General features: G+C 40.8%; 1 long non-coding RNA gene across 1 annotated transcript; it reads left to right on the top strand.

Annotated features, from left to right (window-relative positions):
* Window positions 1–1141: 1141 nt before the first annotated feature.
* LOC132378112 (uncharacterized) lies at window positions 1142–18374 on the top strand. Its single transcript, XR_009506889.1, has 3 exons — window positions 1142–1181; window positions 10658–10790; window positions 18292–18374. It is a non-coding gene; the product is annotated as an uncharacterized LOC132378112 (long non-coding RNA).
* The last annotated feature ends 3706 nt before the right edge of the window (window positions 18375–22080 follow it).

Below are 22080 nucleotides of genomic sequence, written 5' to 3'. Positions count from 1 at the left end.
ATCAAGGAGCTGGTCCTATTTGCAATTCCAGGTAACCTCTCCACAAAACGGTTGTACACGATACTTGTCAGGAGGTTGTTGCTAAGTGCAAAACTATCCAAGGGACCACATCATATGATGGACAAGGGGAGGGTTTCTTTAAGAAACCAACCAGGTTACAACATTGCAGCTATGTGCCAGATGGATGTCCTGAGGCTGAAGTCCACATACCTGTTGATATGTTCCACATTTACTGCTTGCCCTGCCAAATCCTCTTCCAGCCTTGCATTCTTTTCTCTCAAACCATGAGCATCCATGCTCCATCAGGATAAATATTCAAATTTGAAAGCAATCCCATTCTGCCATATGTGGAAGCATTTAAACACCAAAGCATTGTGACTGATCCAGGTTGCAAGATAAATCTTCACTTTCTCTCACTCAGGAGGGCTGAATTTCAGTGGACTCCTGACTTTGTATTGAGTTAATGTGCCGTATCTCACTGTCATAATGCATTGTTTCATGACACATGGTAATGATTCATCTGACTAGAGAAGGGCCCAAGAAGTATTTCTTTTACTTCCTGATGGAAACAACCCAGGACCTCTTTGTAATTTAAACAAGAAGTAGGGATAAGTAACTGTATTAAGATGTATTCTGGAGTTATGGTACATAGCAAATATTAATTTTAACAGCAGCCAGTCCTTAGACCTAGATGCGGATTGTAGATTGAATTTAAAGCACAGCTCTGAACAATGGGGCTGCATTTTGGGGGTTCATTGTAAACAAAGAAACACTCCATCTGATTGCTGAAGGCCATGTATGCCTGAATACGTCCCAGAGCTGGTGGGAATAACATTCATTTTGGGTGGCTGGAGTGTGGGTGTGAAGACGGGTGTATGAAAATTATATGTAATTCAAAGGAAGCATTGTAGATACGTTATAACTATAGAATTGTCCTGTTGTTACCTTTGATCTTTAGCATAATTTTGAGTCAGGTAGGCCTCTTCTTCCAAGAGTGTCTTGATTGCTGAATAAATACTGCTATATCCACGGTTATGTACCTGTCCCAAGCTGAAAACCACTGTTATTCATACTCACTTCCTCACTGGCTTTTTTTTGCAGAATACGAGCATGACTGGTAAGGCTGGAATTGCTGTGGGTCCGGAGGTTCAGAAAGACCAAACCAGACTAAGGTGAATCAGGTATGTTTTTGCAGATACCTTGTGGTTTCATTATTCTCAATAATTAATAGTTTTTATTCCATTATTTAATTAATATGAATTTAAATTTCCCTCTGGTGGAACTAGAGAATGTAATTGTTTAGCATTAATCTAATAATGAACCGAAGAGCATAAAAAAACAGGAACAGGAGTGCCCTGTTACACCTGTCCTGCCATTCAGTATGACCATGCTTTTCTATGATACTACCTACCCTATTGTATCTGTATCTCAAGGATCATCATCAGGTGGAGGCAAGGTAAATAGGTAAGTTTATTTCTTAATTCTTTTTCTTATTTAACTCTTGAAAGAATTCGGGGTATGTCTGCAGGGCCAGTGTTCTTTTCTGGGTGTCAGATGTAGGACTTCCAGGGAACTTACAGCCTCCCCAGTGGCAACATGCATTCCTTAGAGACTGAGCTAGGGAACAGGAGCTGCAGCTCAATGACCTTCAGCTTGTTATTGGTAAGTGAGGAGGTGATAGGAGCTAAGGGGAGGTAGTCACCCCGAGGCTACAGGAGACAGATAAATGGATGGCTGTCTAGAGAGGGAAAGGAGAACATCGTAGTGGAGAGCACCCATGCGGCCGTCCCCTTCAACAATAAGTACTCTGTTTTGAGTACCTTTGGGGGAGGGGGAAGACCTACCTGGGGGGAAGCAACAGTGGCCATGCCTCTGGCACTGAGCTTTTCCCTGTGGCTCAGAAGGGTAGGGAACTGAAGGGGTTGGCAGCAGTAATAGGGGACTCTATAGTTAGGGGGATAGGTAGGCAATTCTGTGGAAATGATAAAGGACCACAGATGGCAGGTTACCCAGGGTCTGCAATGTTTCTGAATGCATTCACAATATCCTGAGAAGGGAGGGTGAGCAGCCAGTCATGGGCCATATTGGTACCAATGACAGGTCGTGAAAAGGAGGAGGTACTAAAAACAGAATACAGGGAGTTAGGAAGGAAGTTAAGCAGAGCCTCAAGGGTAGTAATCTCGGGACTGCTGCGGTGCTTCTCAGTAGTGAGGATAGGAATAGAATGAGATGGCAGATAAATGCATGGCTGAAGAATTGGAGCGGGGAGAGGGATAATTGGGACCTCTTCTGGAGAAGGTGTCACCTATACAAAAGGGACGGGTTGCACTTGAATCTGAGGAGGACCAATATCCTTGTGGGCAGGTTTGATAGAGCTGTTGGGAGTGGTTTGAACTAATATGGCAGGGAGATGGGAACCAGGATGATAGAGCTGAGGATGAGCCACCAGGTTTACGAATAGATGATGTAATATGTATTATGAATGTAAGAAAGGACACGGCAATGATTGGCTCCAAATGCAGACAGTGCAAATTGTACCACAGAGGCAAAAGTCAAAAGGGCAAAGAATGCATGACTGAAGGTGCTGTATTCAGGAGGCATAGGCAGTTATGTGGTTCTGTAGGTAAGATGGAATTAGGTTTTTAGAAAGAGGTGTCATAGGGTCAGAGAATATCAAATCTTTGTGGGTGGAATTAAGAAACTGCAATGATAAAAAAAACATTGTGGGAATCATATATAGGCCTCCGAATAGTAGCCAAGATGTGTGGTTGAGTTTACAAAGGGAGAAGGAAAGGGTAATCTCACAATTGCAATGGAAAACTTCACTATGCAAGGAGATTGGGAAAATCGGGTTGGAGTCAGATCACAAGAGAGGGAAGTTGTTGAATTCCTACAAGATGGCTTTATAGAGCAGCTTGTCTTTCAGCCTGCTCAGAGAAAGGCTATCTTAGACTGGGTGTTGTGTAATAATCCAGATTTTAGGAGGGAGCTTAAGGTAAAGGAATCCTTAGGAGGTAGTGATCATAATATGATAAGTTTGAGAGGGAGAAGCATAAATCACATGTATCAGTATCACAATGGTATAAAGGGAATTACAGAGGCATGAGAGAGGAGCTTGCCCAGGTGGATTGGAGGAGGATACTGGCAGAGATGACGGCAGAGCAGAGGAGGCTGAAGTTTCTGGGAATAGTTCATAAGACACAGGATAGATATGTCCCACGGATGAAGAAGTTCTCAAGTGGCAGGGGTAGGCAGTTGTGGCTGACAAGGGAAGTTAAGGACTGCATGAAAGCCAAAGAAAGGGTATGATTGGGAAGTTTTTTTTAAATCCAACAAAAGGCAACTAAAAAGCCAGAAGAAGGGAAAAGATGAAATATGAGGGCTAACTAACTAATAGTATAATATAACTTATATATAATATAATAATATAAAGCAGGATATATAAAGATGAGAGTTGATAATTGACCACTGGAAAATGCTGTGGGTGAGGTAGTAATGCGGAACAAAGAAATGGCAGATGAACTTAATCAATACTTTGCATCAGTCTTCACTGTGGAAGACACTAGCAGTGTGTCAGAGGTCCGTGAGTGTCAGGGAGCAGGAGTGAGTGCCATTGCTATTACAAAGCAAAAAGTGTTAGGCAAACTGAAAGGGCTTAAGTCACCTGGACCAGGTGAACTACATCCCAGAGTCCTGAAAGAAGTTGCTAAAGAGATAATGGATGCATTACTCATGATCTGTCAAGAATCACTTGGTTCTAGCATGGTCCTGGAGGACTGGAAGTTTGCAAACGTCACTATTCTTTAAGAAAGGAGGAAGGTAAAAGAAATGAAATTATGGGCCAGTTAGCCTAACCTCAGTGGGAAAGTGTTGTAGTCCATTATTAAGGATGAGGTTTCAGGGTACTTGAATAAAACTTTGGAAAAAATAAGCCAAAGTCAGCATGGTTACTGTAAAGGGAAATCTTGCCTGGCAAATCTGTTAGAGATCTTCAAGGAAGTAACAAGCAGGGCAACAAAGGAGAGGTAGTGGATGGCATTTGATAAAGTGTCACCCATGAGGCTACTTAACAACATAAAATTGCATGGTATTACAGGAGAGATGCTGGCATGTATAGAGGAATGGCTGACAGGCAGGAGGCAGTGAGTTGGAATAAATGGGGCCTCCTTTGGTTGGCTGCCAGTGACTAGTGGTATTCTTCACAGGTTAATATTGGGACTGCTACTTTTCTCATTGTTTGGCAACAATTTAGGTGATGGAATTAATAGCTTTGTGGCATAGTTTGCGGATGATATGAAGATAGATGGAGGAGTAGGTAGCACCTAGGAAGCAATACAATTGCAGAAAGACAGACAAATTGGAAGAATGGGCAAAAACGTGGCAGATGGAATACAGTGTCAGGAAATGCATGATTATTTTGGTAAAAGGACCAGAGGTGCAGACTATTAACTAAATGGGGAGAAAAGGGACTTAGGAGTCCTTGGGCAAGAAATTACAGATTGAGTGGTAACGAAGGCAAATGCAATGTTGGCAATCATCTCAAGGGGAATAGAATATAAAAGCAACGAGATAATTCTGAGGATTTATAAGACACTGAGCAGGCCACATTTGGAGTATTGTCAACAGTTTAGGGCCCCATATTTCAGAAAGAATGTGTTCTCATTGGAAAGAGTCCAGAGGAGGTTCACAGGGAACAAAGGTTCATGAAGGGGTTAACATATGAGGAGCGTTTGGCAGCTTTGGGCCTGTACTCACTGGAATTTAGAAGAATGCAGGGGGGATCTCACTGAAACCTACTGAATGTTGAAAGGACTAGATAGGGTGGATGTGGAGAAGATGTTTCCTATGGTAGGGTTATGCTAAACTAGAGGGCACAGCATCAGAATTGAGGGATGACCACTTAGTAATCAAGGTAAGGAGGAATTCTTTTAGCCAGAGAGTAGTGAATCTGTGGAATGCTCTGCCACAGACAGCTGTGGAGTCCAAGACCATGGGTATACTTAAAGTGAAAATTGATAGTTTCCTGATTGGTCAGGGCATCAAATATTATGGCAAGAAGGCTGGTATATGGGGTTGAGTGGGATCTGGGATCAGCCATGATGAAATGACAGAGCAGACTCGATGGGCTGAATGGCCTAATTCTGCTCCTATGTCTGATGTCTGATGTTCTTATGGTCTTATCACGAAGAGTCATAGGGAATCCTGCACTAGGAATTCCAAGTCCTCTTGTACTAATGATTTCTGAATTTTCTCCCTGTTTAGAAAATAGTCCATGCCTTTATTCCTTCTGTTAAGGTGCATAACCATTCGCTTCCATATACTGTGTTCCATCTGCCACTTCTTTGGTTATTTTTCTGATCTGTCCAAGTCCTTTACAAACTCTCTGTTTCCTTAACATCACCTGCCCCTTCACCTACCTTTGTATCATCTACAAACTTGGCCACAAAGCTTTCAATTCTGTCATCCAGATCATTGACATATAAAACGGAGTAATCCTTACGCTGACCCCTGTGGAGTGCCAATAGTTACCAGTAGACAACCAAAATGGTTTATTTTAGTCCTCTCTTTGCCTCCTGCCAGTCAGCCAATCTTCTGTCCATGGATCTTTCCAGTAACACCTTTGGCACTTATCTTGATTAGCAGCCTCATGTGTGGCACCTCTTGAAGGCCTTCAGAAAATCCAAGTCAACAACATCCTCTGACTCCCATTTATCCTGCCTGTTATTTCCTCAGAAAATTCCAACAGATTTGTCAGACAAGATTTCCCCTTCAGCCTATTTTATTAAGTGCCTCCAAGTAGCTTGAAACCTCATATTAATAATAGACTCTAACGTTTTACCAACCACTGAAGTCAGGCTAACTGGCCTATAATTTCCTGTCTTTTGCCTCCCTTCCTTCTAATTGATTGGAGTAACATTCGCAATTTTGCAGTCCTCTGGAACCATACCAGAATCTAGTAATTAAGAACATAAGAACATAAGAGATAGGAGCAGGAGTAGGCCAATCGGCCCCTCAAGCCTGCTTTGCCATTCAACAAGATCATGGCTGATCCAATCTTAACTCTAGTTTTCACCGAATCCCACAAGACAACAGTGCCAACCAACAGGGCACCATGCCGCCCATTTTATTTTATTATTCATCCCGCCCAAACCCATGTGATCACCCGGGGGGGAAAAAAAACGATTTGCCAATTGAGGAGAAAAAATCTGGAAAATTCCTCTCCTACCCATCCAGGCTATCGAAAACTGGTCCAGGAGATCACATGGCTGATCTTAACCTAGCCTCATATCCACTTACCTGCTCACTCACCGTATCCCCTAATGCCACTTTTATCCAGGAAAATATCTATCTCCGTTTTGAATTTATTGAGTGTAGTAGCTTCCACAGCTCTCTGGTGCAGTAAATTCCACAGCCCCACTACCCTCTGAGTGAAGAAATTTCTCCTCATCTCAGTCCTGGAACGGCATCCCCTTATTTTAAGATTCTGCCCCCTAGTCCTAGTTTCACCCATCATTGGGAACATTCTCCCCGCATCCACCAGATCAAGCCCCTTCACAATCTTATATGTTTCAATAAGATCGCCTCTCATTCTTCGGAACTCCAATGAGTAGAGTCCCAATCTACTCAACCTCTCATCATACATCAACCCACCCATCCCCGGAATTAACCTAGTGAACCTTCTCTGCACTGCCTCGAGAGCCAGTATGTCCTTTCTTAAATATGGACACCAGAACTGCCCGCAGTACTCCAGGTGTGGTCTCACCAATACCCGGTACAACTGCAGTAAGACCTCCCTGTTCTTATACTCCATCCCCCTAGCAATAAAAGCCAGCATTCCATTGGCCTTCTTGACCACCTGCTGCACTTGCATACTAACTTTTTGTGTTTCCTGCACCAGGACCCCCAGATCCCTTTGCACAGAAGCACTTTCCAGTTTCTCCCCATTTAGATAATAACTTGCTCTATTATTTTTCCTGCCAAGGTGCAAGACCTCACACTTGTCAGTATTATATTTCATCTGCCAAATGTCTGCCCAATTCTTGAAAGAAAACTGCTACTAATGCCTCCACATTCTGTTTGTCAACTTATTTTAGAACCCTAGGATCTAGTCCAGGTGGTATTCATCTTCAGACCATTCAGCTTCCCAAGCACCTTCCATTTAGTAACTGTGCCTAGTTACTTCTGCTCCCAATACTCTCAAAGTTTTGGCATACTGCTGGTGTCTTCCACAGAGAAGATTGATGCACAATACTATACAGTTAGTCCACCATTTCTTCATCCCTCATTACTACTTCTCCAGCATCACTTTCCAGTGGCTGATGTCCACTCTTAACTTTCTTTTATTCTTTATATATTTGAAAAATATTTTAGTATTCTCTTTTACTTTATTGACTAGCTTACCTTCACGTTTCATCTTTTCTCTCCTTATTGCTTGTATATTTGCCTTCGATTGGTTTTTAAAAGATTCCAAATTCTCTAGTTCTCACTAGCTATTGCAACATTGTATGCCCTTTCTTTTGCTTTCATTTTGTTTTTCACTTCCCTGGTCAGTCACGATTGTCTGAACCTCCCTTTAGAATGCTTCTTCTTCTTTGGGATGTGTCTATACTGTGACTTCTGAACTACCAGCACCATCATCCCTGCTAGTGTTCCCTTCCAATTAATGTTGGCCAGCTCCTCTCTAATGCCACTGTAGTTACTGTAACTCTACAATAATACTGATACATCCAATTTTAGCTTCTCCCTCTCAAGCTGCAAGGTGAATACTATGATGTTATGATCACTGGCTCCTGAGAGTTCCTTTACCTTAAGCTCCCTAATCAATTTTGTCTATTGCACAACAGCAAATGCAGAATTGTCTTTGCCCTATTGGGCTTAACCACAAGTATCTCTAAAAAGCTACCTTAGTGGCATTCTACAAATTCCATTTCTTGGGAGCCCCAGCACCAACCTGATTTTTCCAATCTATCTGCATATTGAGATCTCCTATGACCATCATAATGTTGCCATTTTTACATGCATTTCTATCCCCCATTGTTTTTGTAACCCCTCCCCCCATCCTGACTGTCATTCCGAGGCCTCATGAACAGCCAGAGAAAGTGGTTGAGGCAGATCCAATAATAACATTTAAAACTCATTTTGAATATGTCCATGGATAGGGGTTTAGAGGTATATGGGTCAAATGCTGGCAAATGGGCTTTGCTCAGTGGGCACCATAGTTGGTATGGCCAAGCTGGGCTAAATGGTTTCATGCTATATTACTCTATTACCCTATGACACTAAGTATTGAAACAAACTAGAATGATATTATTAAATATTACTCTAAACCCTGTAACCAATAAAACCCAATCCAATGCCGGTAATGCTTTAAGAGCTGTATTGTAATTATTCAGAATGACTAATGAAAACCAAAGGATCAATGCTGCCACAAAGGTCAGGAGGCTGATACTGTGTTTTCCACTGAATCGAGCATGATATAAAATGGATAACCAAACTGCTCACTTCAGGTTTCTCCTGGAAGCTAAATGTAAATATAAAGGAGAACAAAATATAAAGTTAAATAATTAAGTTACATGATGTAGAATGTGAAATCCAGCTAAGCAGGCTGAGTTATTTGTTTGAGACTGAAATTTCAGTGCAACACCATGGCGAAATTAAACTTGTTGTCTTTCCTTTGTTGCACCATTCAGTTTTCATTCCATTGAGCAACTTTGAAATTCAGCTGATTAATTTATTCAAGGATTGGTTGTGTGCAACACTTGTGTGCAAGTGTTTCAGCTCAATATTGACTGTTGCATATACTATTAACAGCCTAACTCATCAGTTCTGGACACTTTCAATAGCGCTCTGAGCCATACACAGCACTCTTCCTTGTTTCTCTGGTAACTTTAAATTTTTCATCAGGCAAACACTCTCAGAAATGGAAAACTTTAAACCTTTCCAGCTCTGAGAAGAAATTTTCTTCCAACAGCTGTCTTATTTTATGAAAGCCTGAAGTGAATGCTTCCAATTTTAAACCATCAATCACTGGGTTTGACATTTCCTGCAAACTTCATCCATAAGTCAAATGGAGAAAATGGACCCAAAAGGAACGACAAATTGCCAAATGCAGATGGAATTATTTGGGCTTGTTTATACTCAGTGATTTGCTTGAGTTCAGAGTAAATGCCTTTGCAGATAGAATTATGCTGCTAGACAACCATTTGAACTGCTGCTGAAAACACCTGCCACTAGAATTAATAAATATTGGGTATAATTGACCACAATTAAATTTAGAAATGTCTTGTGTATAGGATTAATGATTTAAGTGAGCTGAGTAGCTTTAAAAGGTCTTTTTTCTAACTCTACTCATGTAAATGACAGCATCCTCTTTGGTTGAACCCTTGCAACAAAGGTCTGAAACATATTCCAGAACATTTGTAAGTGGTTTTAATGGAAAGACTTGATATAGAGTCATAGAAACAAGCCTTTCAGCCCATTAGGTCCAAGTTGACCTTTTTATCCATGTGCACCAGGAGTTCCCAACCTGGGGTCCGTGGACCCCTTAGTTAACAGTAGGGTTCCAGGGCATATGAAAGGTGGGGATGCCTGATCTATGCTAATCTCATCTTGTCATGTTAGCTCTATAACCTTGCATACCCTTCCTATTTAAGGTGCATTTAAATGGCTCTTTATTACATTTGATTACATTTTTGATTACACCACCTCCTCTGGCAGCAGATTCTAGCTATCAACTACTCTGTGCAAAAAAAACATACACCACAGAACCCCTTTAAAGCTGCTTCTTCTCACTTTAAACCTGAGCCTTCTTGTTTTTGATACCCCTTTCTAGAGATCATCATCATCATGTGCCATATCGTATGACATAGGCCATCATGGTGACCCTGGTTGTTCTTGGCAAGTTTTTCTACAGAAGTGGTTTGCCATTGCCTTCTTCTAGGCAATGTCTTTACAAGATGGGCGACCCCCGCCATTATCAATACTTTTCAGAGTTTGCTTGCCTGGTGTCAGACGTAGCAGAACCAGGACTTGTGATATGCAACGGCTGCTCATACGACCATTCACCATCTGCTACTATGGTTTCACGTGACACTGATCGGGGTGGGGAATGGTTAAGCAGGTGCAACACCTTGCCCAAGGATGACCTGCAGGCTAGCGAAGGGAAGGAGTGTCTTACATCTCCACTCTGTCACCCAAAAGATAGGGGTATCGAAAACAAGATCTATAAAAGATTCTGTCTGTCTACCCTACCTAGGCCTCTCATTACGTTATATACATCGCTCGTCACCCCCTTAGCTTTCTTCACTCTAGAGGTTTGAGGCCATCCTATCCAATCCCTACTCATAGCTAAAGACTAACAATCCAGGCAATATCTTGGTGACTATCCTCTGCACTCTATCAGGCATAATCACATCCCTTCTATAGCCTTGTGGCCAAAATTCTGCACAAATTTCCCTTTTTTGTGGAGAGAACCTGTATGAATATTTGGAATATTTGCAATCATGGTTCCAAACCTTGTTTCTCAATGCAAATTCATGATCCTCTTACTAGGAATAAATAATGTCCTCTGGGCTAAATGATAAACGTAATAATAGAAATGAAATTGAGAATTTGCATTGTGGTTCGACCAGTGAGACAATAAGGGTTTGTTTTCCAGATAAAAAGGAGGAAATGAAAATGAAGCTAAAGTTGGAAGTTCGTTAGATGGTGAAGAAGCTGTCTCTTCCGATGTAAAATATTGGTTGGATTGCAGTCAGTTTCAGAGGCAAGGAACTGTTCAGGAACATAAGGTAACTTGCCCTTGGTCTGATGAGCATCTTGTCATTGTTTTAAAAAGTTTAATGTATTGATTATTCAATATTTTATAAACATTTTGATTGCTGCACTTAATGAGAAAACTGCTTTAATTCATTAGCCATCTTTCTGGATGAGCAATAAGTAAGTTCTTTGGGCAGAAGAAAAAATCTGTAGGAGTCTAGGAACAAGGCCAGGGTTATTGTTTAATGAGTAGGGACAGGGAGGGAGAAGGTTAAGTGATTGGACAATAAATTTCAGCTTTGAAAAAGTGTGTGATGGTGTTTTCTGAAACTATCAAAATGTTTTATGGAGAACTCCACATCATTGTGTATGCTATATAAATGTTACCTTTCCTTATCAGGGAGCTAGAGCCAAGTGAAAGCACACTCACATGTGTTCTGATGATTTATCAGATTACACCCAGTGGGATGACAGGCCAAGTTACATTGAACATTTGCCAGTCCAAACCAAGCCAAACCTTCCAATTGGTGAGAAACCATCACACAAAACAGGCACAAAGGCACAGACACAAGGAACTATGTCTCTCTCCTTGGCAGAGTGTTGTCTTCCACACACAGAATATGTGGGTGAATCACATTCGGGATGTATTCCAATTAGAACAAATGACATTTGGCCTCTGCCTGCAACAGCAGAAATAGCAAGTATTCTACAACTCAGTCAGTGAAGCAAGCCCACTCTCCCCACACAGAAACACAAACAGGAAAGCATTGTGAAGTACTGTGACCTCAAGCAATATGACTACAAATACCTGGTCATTTTAAGCTTATCCCAGTGCACAATGCCTACAGAGAATGAAACAGAAATGTGATATGTTTCAATATATCTCTGTTGTCTATGGGCCACATAGTAGATGCAAAGCATTTTATCTTAAGGATGAGTATAGAATGTGGTTAGATTCCAATTCCAATCTAGTAATTTCATTTTCCCAAGGCATTCTTGCAGTACAACTTAAAGTAAATAAGGAAAAGGAATTATTAATCTGTGGATCAAAATCTGAGTTACTGGAATGAGATGGGGTAAAATATACATGCAAATACATTTGTACACAGTACCATATTTATTTACTTTTTTTATACATCATGTCTTCAAGCTCTAAATGAAGTGGTGAAAAAGGAGCTTCTGGAGGAATTTAGCCTGCCAGGCAGCATCTGCAGAGGGAAATGGACAGTTGGGCCCTTCATCTGGAATGAAAGAGTAAAGGGGAGATAGGCAGTATGACAAGGTGAGGGGGTGGGGTGGGGCAAGAGATGGCAAGCAAACCATGGAACCAGATGAGCGGAATTATTGGGAGAGCAAAACTAAACCATCCTGATTCTGTTATTTATGTTTGATATTTGTGAATCTATAGCACTATAGGTGTTCAATTGCTGAATATATTTACAGTTGAGGTCGGTAGAGTTTTGGATGCCAAGGGAATCAATGAATGCGGAGGTCTGGTGAGAAGTGGATTTGAAGTTAAGGTTGGCCATGAGCCAAGATATTGAATGATAGAGCAGGCATCTGATAGGGGATGGAGAGTAGATCCCCCGCTCCTATTTTTAGACCTTGCAATGAGTTCCCCCCTAACAAAAGTCTCCATTTTCCACATTGATAATAAGTGTAAATTTCAGTTTGAAGCACAGTGGGTGAAGTTGCAAGAAATTTTGGAATTGTGGGTTCACGTTGACTAGGAATTGTAAAGGGATTCAAAGTGAAGTATCATTTATCATGGCCCATAATGTAAAGAAGCTTTCAGGCAATTTTTCTGAGCTCAATTTACAATCAGATCCCAGAAGTGAAAATAATGTTCCGTGCAGTTGTACAGCCCAATCCCCAGCCACAAGAATTTAATAACTGTTACTGTTCACATGTTCTAATATTTCATATAATTTTAATGAATGTCATGTACTTGGATTCCTGTCTTGTATAAATAAGGGCAAAGCTCTTGATACAGTAGTATATAAAAATGAACTTTGCTCTCTGCTGTGAGGGTTTCGATAGGTATGGATAGAAAGGAATTGGATATTCTAGGGCAATTTGGAGAAAAAGCCTCTTCAAAATTAATTATGTCAAAGTACAATAAAAACATTAATAGGATTTTAAATCAATGACAACAGTAGCTTTTTGCCTTTGCGCATACCAACAAAATTTACCCTTGTAGTTAGGGTCCAGTGCACTGTTCTGCATTGCGTAAAATAGTTTTCCTTCTAATTAGGTCTGGGAACCTCAGGGCACATGATAAATGCATACCACAACCCTTCAGATGATGTGAGTGTATGTATTTCATGTTGGAAATATACATACCATTTTGTCAAAAGTTTCAGTTTATCATTCCAGAGCCTTTACCTAAAAAGTATGACCATTATATCTTGCTTGAAACTGCTAGTTATCAGTCAAAGCCAAATGATCTATGTCTAGCCATGTTTAAATGTGGCCTAAGCAGTGATACTTAAAGCTGCATAAAAACATTTTTACTCTAAGTATGGGTATTAAATGTCAGAAATCCTCAAATCATTCTCTGGACTTGGAATCACTGGAAAGCAATTTTATTGATAATTCATAGTTGTTTAATATGACTCAGCACCTCAGTTAACAACATAGATGGGGCCTGCAGGCAGATAGATTATTATTATTATGGTAAAATGGTGCTGTGTGGGTGACCTGTGACAGGATTGTGCATGGCCTCTAGAACACAAAATTCCGTCATGCATGACACCCAAAATGTTTTGTGCAATGTACTGGTATTTATGTTACAAGCCTCATGAAATGGTTTTTCTCCGCTGGAACCTGTCATGATGAAAGGAGAGATTACAAAGGAAGTACAATTGGAAGCAGACTGTGGGAGGTCACTGCATGAGATGTAGTGACTGTGGTGTAGAGGGAGAATCAGAGCAATGGGGAGAAAAGGGAGGAGCAAATAATCAGTGAGGTGATTTAGTCAAATCGGTTCAATCTTGAGGGTGTTGATTGTGAACTGGTTGTGTATTTACTGGCCACAAGATGATCAGGGTGGGTGAAGGAGGTTGGGTAAAGAATTGACACTGGGGGCATTCGTACCAAGTCAATTGAACATAGAATACAATTCCATGTATTGTATAGAATTGTACAGCACAGTGCAGGCTATTTGGCCCACAATGTAGTGCTGACCTTTTAAGCTACTCCAAGATCAATTTAATCCTCCCCTTCCACATAACTCTCCGTGTGCTTTTGGGGCCATATTGGAGCAGTCATGAAGAACAACTTATATGTGAAGAGATAAGGTAGGTGGTGTTGTGGATAATGAAGTAGGTTTTCAAAGCTTGCAGAGAGATTTAGGCCAGTTAGAAGAGTGGGCTGAACGATGGCAGATGGAGTTTAATGCTGATAAGTGTGAGGTGCTACATTTTGGTAGGAATAGTCCAAATAGGACATACATGGTAAATGGTAGGGCATTGAAGAATGCAGTAGAACAGAGTGATCTAGGAATAATGGTGCGTAGTTCCCTGCAGATGGAATCTCATGTGGATAGGGTGGTGAAGAAAGCTTTTGGTATGCTGGCTTTTATAAATCAGAGCATTGAGTATAGGAGTTGGATGTAATGTTAAAATTGTACAAGACATTGGTAAGGCCAAATTTGGAGTATTGTGTACAGTTTTGGTCACTGAATTATAGGAAAGATATCAACAAAATAGAGAGAGTACAGAGAAGATTTACTAGAATGTCACCTGGGTTTCAGCACCGAAGTTACAGGGAAAGGTTGAACAAGTTAGGTCTTTATTCTTTGTAGCGTAGAAGGTTGAGGGGGGACTTGATAGAGGTATTTAAAATTATGAGGGGGATAGATAGAGTTGATGTGGATAGGCTTTTTTCATTGAGAGTAGGGGAGATTCAAACAAGAGGACATGAGTTGAGAGTTAGGGGGCAAAAGTTTAAGGGTAACATGAGGGGGAATTTCTTTACTCAGACAGTGGTAGCTGTGTGGAATGAGCTTCCAGTAGAAGTGGTAGAGGCAGGTTCGGTATTGTCATTTAAAGTAAAATTGGATAGGTATATGGACAGGAAAGGAATGGAGGATTATGGGCTGAGTGCGGGTCGGTGGGACTAGGTGAGAGTAAGCATTCGGCATGGACTAGAAGGGCCGAGATGGCCTGTTTCTGTGCTGTAATTGTTATATGGTTATAAATGTCTTCAACACCTGCCAGGAGGATAGGGTAACATCAGAAGTAAGGCTGAAAGTCAAGGGCTTCTCTGTCTGCCCTTTGATGTTGCCTGATGTCCTCTGTGGGTTTGTTCTAAATGGAAGCATCCCATCTGATGAAGCAATCAAGTGTTTGATGAGATTCTACAACTGTACAACTTGGTTAGCCCACTTCTGAAACACCGTGTGCAGCTCTAGTCACCACATTACAGCACTACAGGAAGGATTATAGGAAATCTTCTTTAGAGGAGTTTATAAACTCAGCCAGCCTCATCATGGACACTTGCCTCCCCAGCATCAAGGAAACCTCAAAAAGGCAGCATCCAACATTAAGAACCCCCATCGCCCAGGACGTGCCCTCTTCTTATTGCTGCCATCAAGGAGGAGGTACAAGAGCCCAAAGAAACACTTTCAATATTTCAGGAAAAGCTTTTCCCCCTCTGCCATTAGATTTCTGAATGGACAATGAATCCATGAACATTACCACACTTTTTCCTCTCTTTTTGCACTACTTATTTAATTATATATATATATATTTGTAGATTGTAATATATAGTTTTTATCATTATATATTTGTATATACTGCTAACACAATACAATTTACTTCATGACATATGCCAGTGATGTTAAACCTGATTCTGATTCTGAGCATGTGGAGATTTCCACAGTTATTCAAGAGGATTTAAGTATAAGAGCTATAAGGAGCGATGGACAAATTTGGTTTGTTTTCTCTGGAGCATTGAAGGCTGAGGGTGTGATGGTTCTCCATTCATTGTCTGCAAAGCGCTAAACTCAAAAGGAGATTTTAAGCCCAGTTCAATATCGATATCTGTGGGTGCCCTCACTCTAGGGAGGTTATGCTGTATCCAACACCCACTCTTCAAGGACTAGCTTACTTCCCTGTCTGGTCTCTGTAGTAAGGTCTAGCGGACAATACCCACAGCTGGGTACCCCTCCCTACCAAGAAGGAGAAACTTCTGGCTGAAAAAGTAAAATGCAGTTTATTTTATTTTTAATGATACATGTTTAAATTTAGATAAATTGTTCCTAATACACATTTAAGACTCACAGAGGATTTCTGATGTATAGAAGATTTCCAAATTACAGAAGTTTATAAAGTACAAAAGAGTTCCAAATACCAGTACTATTCTTATGAGCTAAAAATCTGAAGAAGGGTCTCAGCCCAAAACATCAACTGTGTACTCTTTTCCACGGATGCTGTCTGGCCTGCTGAGTTCCTCTAGCATCTTGTGTGTGTCGCTCGGATTTCCAGCAAAAGCAGATTTTCTCATGTTTGTAAAATAAAACATCCCAATGAGTTATAGACAAACAAGTCATCCATTACAGAAACCGAAGACTGAGGAATGAATTCTAGCTCTTCTTTTTGTCACCCTGTCTTTCTAACATTCTCCTTGTCATTCCTTCAATGCTTTTTAACATTTATACTGTTTTGCTACTAATTGTTTTTTGCATGTGATGTTTTTCAAATACCTTTGCTGGGACAAAGTAATTCACACAGATTGTCTAAAAGCTCTAGGGACAGAGATCCCAGACACTCAAAATTAATGCTGTGAAGGCTGACTCTCTGAGTACATAAATATCCCAACTATTGATTGATCAACTATACCTGTGACCGTGTTTGATGCGCTAAGTGACAAAATCAGTCTGTTCTGCAAACTACCTTGAACTTAGTCACAAATGTGCAAATAACCGAACCTGTGTTGTCTGGTTTGATGCAGGCCAATTAACATAACCCCATTGTCTTACCTTGATTATCTGTGGGCCTACAAGACCTCATTGTTCACTTGTTTACAACTAGAAGTTGAGCACGGAATATTGATTATACGAGTGAATCTGCAGATGCTGGAAATAAATAAAAGCACAAAATGCTGGCAGAACTCAGCAGGCCAGACAGCATCTATGGGAGGAGGTAGTGACGATGTTTCGGCGAAACCCTTCATCAGAAGGGTTGATGAAGGGTTTTGGCCCGAAACGTCGTCACTACTTCCTCCCATAGATGCTGTCTGGCCTGCTGAGTTCTGCCAGCATTTTGTGCTTTTATGGAATATTGGTTACAAGTTTAACTTTGTCACAAGCAACTCTGACACTTTGTTGCTGTCCTGCTGCTGTGCTAGAAAGCTAAGGTTAGCATTAAGTCTCTTGGGCCCTGGGAAGTGAATATCCTTCACATAGGAGTGTATAATATTATGAGGCACATATGCAGGGTGGATAGTCAGAGAATTTCACCCAGAGTGGAAATGTCAAATACATTTGTGTATATTTGGGCATAGGTGAGAAAGGGAAAGTTTAAAGGGGATATGTGAAGCAAGTAATTTTTTAACACTTGGAGTGGTTGGTGACTAGAATGAGCTGATGGGGAGTTGGTGGACACAGAGAATGCAGTAACAGACAGTTGAACAGGCATGGAATAAGGGGATACGAATCATGTGCAGGCAGGTAGAGTAAGTTTAGATTGACATCATAGTTGATGTAAACATAGTGGGCCGGTTCCTTCGCTGTACTGTTATATGTTTTGTATTCTATATTTTATGCCTTTTCTTCTTATAAACTGATGTTTTGGGATGTGGGTTCAAGTTCTCGAACTACTAAACCATCGATCTCAGGGTTAAAGTTCTAGGAAGGCAGCTACCTCACGGCAGTCCTTCAGACATTTTTGGTCTCCATTCACACCCGTCCCTACCCAACCCTGTACTTAATGAACATACTCCTTCCCCCTCCCAGGTCCAAATGAGGACCATTGCCATAGAAACTGTCAGAAGTGGGTTGTCCCTGGATACCAAACTGATGCTGCTGTTTAACTGTGTTATGTTGCTGAGACCACTGATTGAACCTCTGTGGGACCTCCAATCAACTTCAGGACTGGAAATTAACTTCCACAGTCTGAGGTCTAGTTACAAGCTATTCTGTGTGTCGCTCTAGTCAAAAGTTATTTGTTTCTGAAGCTGTATTTTCCTCCATTGGTAAAATTCTTCTTTGTACCCCTTCTTTTCAGCCTGGTTCACGATTCACGAGGTATGTTGTCACTCAGTTTTGAGAGTTTTATTTTCCTCTAGATTTTTTCTCTTCTTTGTGGGATATATTTTGACACTACTGTATTTACAAAACTATTCTACCTTTATATTAATCCACGCATTGTTCTGCAGATGCCTGGAGGTCATCTATGTTTACACATTTACACAGAACTTCATGTTTTTAAATAAATAAATTATTTTTTATCCTTTAAATCAAATAGATTTTCATGACACCTGTAATGTTCGGGCAAATGTTTTTATATTTTTTAATGTTTTTATTTACAGGTACAGCACTGGAACAGCCCCTTCTGGTCCCACGAACCTGTGCTGTCCAGTTACACCAATATGACCCATTAGCTTACTAACCCTGACATCTTTGGACTGTGGGAGGAAAGCAGAGCACCCGGAGGAAATGTGCAGTCGAGGGAAGAACATACAAACTCCTTCCAGACAGCGGTGGAATTGAACCCAGGTTGCTGACGCTGTGGTGTTACACTAACTGCTGTGTTACTCTGCCACCCTGTTCGAACCCACTTGTTACGATTATATAAATAAGAAATAAGTTATGATGAATTATTTAACATAGAACATCAACAATCAATATTTAGTATAAAATGCAGCAATACTGATTGTAAAATAGCCATTTCATTTTATTATAATGCTAACTTGATGCTTCTGTGCTGTTAATTATATTTTCTAAACACAGAGATAATTCTCAAGTGAAAATTGACATTGCTTTGAATTCTTCATGCTATTTAAGTTAAAACTCTATACATAATAATAACTACCATTTAATACCTCCATTATACCCTGATTACTTGTACAGTACTTGTTTGTTTGCTTAATGGTTTACATGGAAACCTTCAACTCAGTGTCACTGTTCAAGTAAGTATCAAGGAACTGAACTAAGAGCTCCTGAACATTGTGTATATGTGCACCCAAATGGAATAGAAGGTACAACATTATTATGTATACAAAAAAACCCCGCAAATACATTCAAAGTTCACTGAACTCCTTTACAATTTCCTGCTTTCATTCATTTCAAAATAACAGAATGATTTGAAACCATTGAAAGCATTACCATCAAATTTTCTAATAGTTTGTATCCGTATATTTACACTTGTGTGCAAGTAGTTTTGAGAAGTGAAAAATATCAGTGTTGCTCTTGGCTCAGTGGATAGCACTCTCACTTCTAAGTCTGAAGGCCACAGGTTCAAACCTCTCCAGAGCACTGAGCACAAAATCCAGTCTGGAACTCCGGAGCAATGCTGAAAGAATCCTTTAAGTAATAGGTAATCTAAATTAAAAGTAAAGGTGAAAAAAAAATCCAACCAAGTTCTTATAGCCTTACCCTTAACTCGGACAACATTTTCAAGCTCCAACAAATTAGGTGCTTCCCTTTTATCAACCTAACACAATAAAATTGATTTTATTATTTTGTATCAGTACATGTATGCTCTTAGCCTCTGTCTGCAGCAATGCCAGTGGACTCTGTCACAAAGCAGCCGTGCGACACAGTTCCACAATATTCTCCACTACATTCCGTGCTGCAACAGATACCTTTTCTTCATTCTTCCCCCACCACACAGCATTCAGTGGACCATCCTTCACCATTTTGCTAGATCCAGTATGATTCCAACATAGACATACATTCCTTCATCCACCCTTCCCCCCCACTCCACCTTTCAACATTTTATGGAATGCTCACTTCACAATCACTGGTTCACTCTTCCACCCTCACTTACCTTTCCTCATTTTGTATGCAACTTCAGTTCCTGTTCCCTCACATCATCCCTATCTATCATCTAAGTACCCAAAATCTTTCTAGCTGAGGCAGTAATTCACTTGCAACTTCTTCAAACCTTGTGTACCATATGGGTTGTGGGGTGGAGATACATCTCTACCAAAAGATGTGTGAGGTGCTCCTTTCCTCCGCTAGCCTGCAGGTCACTCTTGGCCAAGATGTGACACCCTACTTAGCTCCCTGAGCAGGGTCACATGAAGCTATGGGAGCAGGTGATAGATGATCATATGAGCAGCTGGTGCTTATCACAAGTCCTGGTTACGTGACCACTGACGCCAGGCAGACAGTCTGTGAAGAGTATCAATAATGGCTGGAGTCAACTGTCTTGTAAAGACACTACCCAGAAAAAGGAAACGGCAAACCACTTCTGTAGGAAAATTGGCTAAGTATACTCATGGTCAAGTTGACCATGATCGCTTATGTCATATGACATGGCACATAATGATGATGCTGAGTTTACTGCACTTAGTGTTCATGATGTGGTCTCCTCTGCACTGGAGAAAACAAACACAGATTGAGTAATCACTTTGAAGAACATTAACGCTAAGTCAGCAGGAGTTGCCCGTTACTTTAATTCACCTTACCACTCCCACTCTAATCTCCCTGCCCGTGGCCTCCTGCACTCTTACCAATGTGGCCAAATACAAGAGAGATAATGCCATCTCATCTTCCATCTGGGCACATTGCAGATTTCCAAGCTCAGTATCAAACTGCCCAACTTCAGATAATTAATGCTTTCTGACTGTTTCTGCCTGCCACCATTCTGTCTTGGTTTTTCAGTTTCTCTTTGTATGGTCTGGTCTACCGGGCACTTCCAGACTCTTGATATTGGGCAACACATGATACAAATAAGGGAACAAAATCTGAAACTATATTAACTAATTCGGTCTCAACCTATCGGAGATATTGCCATTGTTCTATCCAACCTTCCCCATCTCCTTAGCTACTGAAAAGTGGTTTGGTTTCTTTCTTTCCCATTTCTGATGACGTTTACTTGTTTCTCCATCCACAGGTACATCGAGGGTCTCAAAAATTTAGAACAAAATTAATCTTTTTGCATTGTTCCAATTTATCTCATCTACATGATCATAACTCAAGTTAGATACTCTATTGGATTCTTCATATACAGCTATGTTTTAATCCTTAACAGTAAGGAGATGGCATTAGCTTTCATAGAGCATTTGTAACCAGTGATCCTCAATACCACTAAAATAGAAGAACTTAATAAAGCAGCAAGGCAATTCTATGATTATAATAACAGGTTAAAACAATGCAGTTTGCAGATCCAATGGCAATGTTCAGCTGATCATTCCATATTCTGCACACTGATGGTGAACCATGGTTAAAGAAATGTATGTATCTCCAATGATAATGAGACAGTTTTAGCCAAGTAATTGCAAACAACTCAACAATAACACATGCCCTTAAAATTTTGATAGGACATTTCCCACTGAAATACAAGAGAGACAGAGCCCTTCAGTGTACTGAGGCCCCAGTTAGTCAGGGTCAACCATGTCTATTGAGTGCTAGCTGTCTAGCCGATACACAAGCCAGGGCAGTACGATATGGAGGGAAAGCTGTTGCCTGTGCAGTGGATGCCGCCTTTCCAAGCAGCTGATGAATCCAAAGGAATGGCAGAAGCAGAAACAGTTTGGCACTAGTGGCATCTCAGAAGTTGCCAGTCAGTGTTGAACTCAGCAAAGGACCGCCTCAGGGATTCCAGCTCAGGAGTTTTCCTCGGGTTTTGCTCTAGAAGGATATGGCCACAAGGCAGCATAAGTTTTTAATCAGAGTTTTCCTTCTCCTAGAGGAGCTGACAACCATAGCTGATGAGCCCCAACTTGCACAAAGCAACGGGTTTGAAGACACCAGTAATGTGTCTTCCCCCCTTCTCCTATCAGTAGAAACAGTTCTGCTGGGTTTAGTGGCTAAGCTACATGTGAAGGCTGGGAGATTGACTTAGTTCTCAGAGGCTACTTAAGATGTACGCCATTAGGAGCATTTAATAGGTAGTGGGAGCTTATCCCCACTACCTCCCCCCGCCTGTCTATAACAATCTTAAGGAACCAACAGTGTACTGACAATCTTGGTTTTTTATTAAGCCCTTGAACATTATGCTTTCTTATCAGAATTTGCCTGTTTGCTATTGGTACTTAATCTGGAAATTGGCTTCTTAAGAGGAAAAAAGTACACACAAAATGGCACAGGTTGAATGGAACTTCATCGCTGCGAGTTTCACAATATGAAAGCAAGCCTTCTATTGGATTGTC

The sequence above is a fragment of the Hypanus sabinus genome, chromosome 19, assembly GCF_030144855.1.
Source record: "Hypanus sabinus isolate sHypSab1 chromosome 19, sHypSab1.hap1, whole genome shotgun sequence".
Lineage (NCBI taxonomy): Eukaryota > Metazoa > Chordata > Chondrichthyes > Myliobatiformes > Dasyatidae > Hypanus > Hypanus sabinus.
Note: the sequence above shows the minus strand (reverse complement) of the source record. Positions and strands in the feature narration are given on the sequence as shown.